At 33.2% G+C, this 5,971-nt stretch overlaps 1 pseudogene; it reads right to left on the reverse strand.

Annotated features, from left to right (window-relative positions):
* Positions 1–242: 242 nt before the first annotated feature.
* Positions 243–2,336, reverse strand: LOC111391701 (annotated as a pseudogene).
* Between the last annotated feature and the right edge of the window lie 3,635 nt (positions 2,337–5,971).

Below are 5,971 nucleotides of genomic sequence, written 5' to 3' on the forward strand. Positions count from 1 at the left end.
GCAAAGTTACCATTTTACCCCTTTTAAAATTATTGAGAGGGGTGAAATGAAGTTAGATGACTATGATGAAATGTTATATGAAATTAGGTGGCCAAACTAAAGTAAAATCAAATTGGGTTGCCATGGTAACACTAAGCCCCCGTTTGTTTCTCATTTTTTGCTCATTAAAATGAAAAATATGACTACTATCCATCACATCGATCCACCATATTTGACTTTGTATCTCTTGTGTGGGACCCATAAGAGTTAAATTTTTCATTCTCATTTTTACAGTAATGTGTACAAAACGGGGCCAAGTATAAAATTCGATGACCATGGTGAAACAAAATCATGCTCGATACCTAGCTCAAGTGGTTGAGTAAAGTCTTACCAAGTAATCGACTTTGGTTCGAAACTTTTTGGAAGTAAGGGTTAAATGAAAAGAAAAAAAATGTCTAACCTTTCAAATTATCAGAGGTGGAATACTTTGCTCATTCCTGAAGAAATTCGCAGGATCAACCATGGTTTTTACGCGAACCAGTCGATTAAAATTATTATTGAAATATTTAAATCCCCAAACACTTGCTCGTGCATAGCTTGTATTGCCATTTTTGTTAACTCCCAAATCAAGATCCCTGTAATTGATATAAGCAGCCCTTGGAAATTTAGAAACATAAGGAGCCATGTAGCTGTAGAGTCCCCTTATCCAATTTATATGTCTCTCTGATTCTGCAGTTCCAGATGTATTCCAAGACACTGAGTGCTGGATTTTGAACAAATATCCAGCCCTATGAGGATAAGGAATTGAAGATTCTGAAATTTCCTTCATTCTTCCACCGTATGGAGATAAAATCATATCAGCCATATCGGCTTCATCTTTGTAGAACAATTTCCATATGCCCTCTAGCCCGTATTTTGGAATTGGTTCCTGTACATAGTCTGATTTTGATTTGAAGTATAATCTTGTTAGAGAAACCCTACTCAGCAAAACATCAGAAGATACTCCATTTGGAAATCCAGCAACGAAAAGGATGGATTGAAGCCAACTCATTTCGGAACAATCTTCTCTTTTTAAACCCAATTCTGGAAAACTATGTTGCATTAATGGAAGTAGTTTGTCAATTTCACCGAGGTACAATGAAAGGAAAGTTGCTTGTATGTTTTTTTCTCTCCCTGGTTATTCGAATCCACTCTTCTTACAAAAACCGAGATGAAAATATCTTCAGGAAGGTTCGGAGCAACATGTTGCCACCTGTGGATAAGCTGAGTTGCGTTCTGCTCCAAGTTTCTGTTCACAGAAAATAGGGCTACTTTTTCAGGAACAGCCACCAACTTAATTTTCCATGCCGTAATGACTCCAAAACTGGCACCTCCACCTCCTCTGATGGCCCAGAAAAGGTCCTCTCCCATTGATTTCCTGTCATTGAATATAAAACTCAAATTAATAAGCTTGTCTACTCTTTAACTGCTCAATCTTCTAGATAACATGTGGCAAAGAGAGAAAAGTAGTTGAGCTCTTTTTCAAAAATTCAACCATTTTATTAGTAAAAGAACTAACTTCTAAATTATATTTGACAAAATCACAAAACAAGTTTGACCCGTATTCGGTATTCTCATGTTTTTAGGCATGAAATTCAACCTGTCAAGCAGTCTTCCATTTACATCGACCAAGTGCGCGTCAATGACGTTATCTGCAGCAAGTCCGTATTTCCGAAAGAGTGTTCCAAACCCACCTCCACTGAAGTGACCACCAACGCCAACAGTAGGACAAGATCCGGCAGGAAACCCTAGGGTTCGACTTTTCTCTGCAATTCTATAATAGAGTTCTCCAAGAGTTGCCCCAGCCTCAACCCATGCCGTGCGCTTTTGAACATTGATGGAAACTTTACTCATATTCATCAAATCGATCACCGCAAAAGGGATTTCTGATTTATAAGAAAGTCCTTCATAATCATGGCCACCACTTCGAGTTCTGATTTGCAGGTCATTTTCCTTAGCACAATACACCACAGGCTGGATTTGCGATTCTTGGACTGGTGTAATAATGAACAAGGGTTTAAGAGTTTCAGGAGATGTGAATCTTTCGTTTCTTATAGAGGATTGGAGGATTGATAAATATGAAGAGTTATTTGATTTTGAAGTATAAACAATGTCTGAAATTGAGGTATTATTGTCGGAATGAACGGACAGACATTCAAGAAAATCGCCAGGGCTGTCAGAAGCAGCTCTCCAGGAGCAACTTAAAACGACTACAGAAATAAGTACTACGAATGAAGAAAAATTTGGAGTATTCATGTTTTTTCTGAAACCGTAAGACTTGTTTAATTTAGCGAAGATGTAAAAGTGCTTCTATTAATAATTAATCCTTAAAAAACATCAGCTGGTCTGTTTTGAAATTTGTGGTTTGAATAATATATTGGACCACGTCTATGCATTATTGCAAAATGACCTGGATTTTCAGTAGCATCCAAATATCACAATAAATTATAGGGAGTATTGCAACCAAGGTATCAAACCTTTCATTTAGTAGTAAACTTAAATAAAACATTTCATTTGTACCACTTTAAGTACCAAATCTTTAAAAAAATTAGCAGATAAAGCCGAAATTAACGAAAATTGTTAGTGAGCCCGTCGGTAGACCCTAGAAAAATTTATAATTTTGACATTAAGACATAGACATTTTAGTCAGAAAACCAAAATCAAAATTTTCTTCTTCTTCCAACTACCCCCACCCCAAAATCAAATCCAAAGAACCACCTGCCACCTCCTCCCCCGCCCCGCCCCGCCTCCTTCCCTTCCCCTTCATCTTCTTCCACGAAGAAATGAACACCAAAATTTTCGGCAAATAGGCTCCTCCACACCAAGAAATTTCTTCAAATCAATACTAGAAATTTTTCCTCTACACCAGAAATCTGTAACCCATTTTCACATACTTTTACTTGTTTATTTTATGAGGAGCATAAATTAGTCATTTTATGTAACGCCCCAAAATCTAATTCATTTTTATTTTATAAAATAGACTTGAGGTATTACCAAAAATCAATCATCTTTATTTAATCTAAGAAGAAATTCCTTTTTTTTTTTTGAAATTTGATCAATAACTAGATATTGATAAATCAACAAAAAAATAAAAAATAAATCAAATTTAATAAAATCTTGAAATACTACGACTTCAACCCATAAATTTAAGTTTAACATAGAACGTCAATTGCTTGAACACAAAAGAAAAATTATTAAATAACTTGCAAAAAATTAAACATAAGGATTTTTTTTGTCAAATATAAATTTGAAATTTTCATTTCGGGAAACTTTTACTTGGCGACCCTATAAGCATCACTCGATCAATCTCCCACGTATCCATACGACTTGTTCTAATCTAAAAATTTTTGGTAAGAATGAGTATTTTGAAAATACTCAGTAAAAATACATGCACATTCCTATTAACATGATATAAATATAAAATAACATGGCATACCGACATTTCTTAGATTTAGAATGAGTTGGTCACGACATTCAATAGTTCAAGAAATTTCATAAGAATTCTCACATCCCGTAGGATTTACATATTCAACTTAACGGTCAGTCCTGAAAGATTTAACACATTTGATCTAACGGTCCATCTTGAAGGAATTAACATAGAAATCGACCTGAAGGCCTTAACGTATTTCATGCCAAAATCTATAAAATATTATGAAAAATAAGAATTTATCACTTGTACAAAGTATTCTTAAATTAGTTGATATCACCAATTCTAAAAATATTCCTCAAGACAATAATTAAAAATGGACAGAATGTTTGTAAGAGAATGAAAACCAACTTGTGAAATTCTGAATATGTTTGGTGAAATAAACAATACTCCTTTTCAATAAGTGTGTGTTAATGTGTAGAATCACTTTTTGCATGGCAAAGAGAAAAAGATACTTCACATAGACACTATATATGCACACAATATCCACTTGCATGAATATCCATCAACTAAAGTCCATTAAATTCGAAACGTAGAAGAGTTAATTTAAAAATTCAATTAGCTAGTCAATTATTATATTTTTTACTGTTAGGTATGGAAATAAAAAAGAACAATTAATTGTTTATTGTTTAAATGACTGATATACGTTTTATATTCATTACAATGTCATTTCAAATTCCAAGAAGTACCTAACATGAGTTTCATTTTGTTAATTCATAATAATTGATTTGTCTCCCTCTCTCTCTTTTAAATTCCAATGACTGGACGTTTCATTTTGATTTCCAATGAATGGGACATTTCAATTGATTTTGAGGGTGTTTGAGTCACATTATTTTGATAATAATGCATTCTTAAATAGTGTATTGATGGAAAATGTGTGGTTAAAAAATAATGAAAAGTTTTTTATCTGCGTGTAATATTATTTTATTGAAAAATGTGTAATTGAAATAATGTCAAATCACTGTTTAAGAATATTTTTTTTTGAAATAATGTGGCTCAAACAGGCCCTTTATATGTATATAATAATATATATTTTATTAATAAAATATAGGATTTAAAATATTTTTCTTCCTATCAAAATAATTTAGATAAAACTAGTCCAAAATTATTTCATCTTGAGCCAATTTGTGTTATTTAATACAAACTACAAAATGAGTATAATATCGATATATTTTTATCAACTAAAAAATACTTAAATATTTGACCCAAATAACTTACGATAAATTTTGAATATATATGTATACAAAATAAATCATTTATGCATAAAAGTGGGTCGTGTTTATCACTTCAACTTTTGAACTTTAGTGCGACGACAATGCTGGATATGGACTATTTTATTTGTTAAATTACCAACATTAAATTTAACCCACATGGAATTAAAATTTAAAATGCAAGGTGTTACATCCCTACCCCCATTAAAATAATTTCATCCTTAAAATTATCTTATTTAGTCTAAAAGCTTTGGATACTTGGCTTTTATTTTTTCTTCTTTCTTCCAAGTAGCCTCTTCGACTCATAATTTTTCCATCGAACCTTAACCAAGACAATTTCTTTATTCCTTAACACATGAATTTGTTTTTATAATCTTCAAATAAGCATCTTCATACATTAGATCTTTCTGTACTTCCAATAATTCATAGCTTATCACACGTTGAGGATCATGCACGTACTTTTTAAGCATTGACACGTGGAATACATTATGTACTGCTGATAGTCCAGGTGGCAATGCTAGACGGTACACTACATTCCCAATTTTATTAAAATTTCGAAATGACCTATAAATCGAGGTCTTAACTTTCCCTTCTTTCCAAATTTAAGAACCCCACTCATTGGTGCCACTTTTCGAAACACTTTCTCACCGACTTCAAATTCTATCGATTTTCTCGTTGATCTGCATAGCCTTTCAGTCTATCCTGAGCAAACTTTATCCTATCTCTAATTTTATCAATTTCCTGCATCATCCTTGCAATGATCTCTGGACCCAAAATTCATTTTTCTCCAACTTCATCCTAATGACCTAGGGATCTAAATCTTCTACCATGAAGAGTTTCATAAAAAGCCATGTCAATAGTAGCTTGAAAGCTATTATTATATTCCAATTCCACTAATGATAGGTGTGATTCCCAACTACCACCAAATTCAAGATAGATGCCCGGAACATGTCTTCCAAGATTTGAATAGTCCTTTCAAACTGTCCATCAGATTGAGGATGATAGGAAGTGTTGAAATTTAACTTTGTTCCCGTAATTCGTTGCATGCTTTTCCAAAATTTAGAAGTAAACCTTGGGTCTCAATATGAAACGATGGATGCTGGAACTTCATGCGGCCTGACAACTTCCTTAAATTATAATTGAGAAAATCGATCGATACTGTAGTTCATTCTTACCAGAAGAAAATGGGCTGACTTTTTCAACCGACATAATTACCCGGATGGCACCTTGTCCTTTCGTTGATTTTGGAAAACCCACCACAAAATCCATGGCTATTTGCTCCCATTTTTATTCTAGAATTTTCAATGGATTTAAT

The sequence above is a fragment of the Olea europaea genome, unplaced genomic scaffold, assembly GCF_002742605.1.
Source record: "Olea europaea var. sylvestris unplaced genomic scaffold, O_europaea_v1 scaffold827, whole genome shotgun sequence".
NCBI classification, from domain to species: domain Eukaryota; kingdom Viridiplantae; phylum Streptophyta; class Magnoliopsida; order Lamiales; family Oleaceae; genus Olea; species Olea europaea.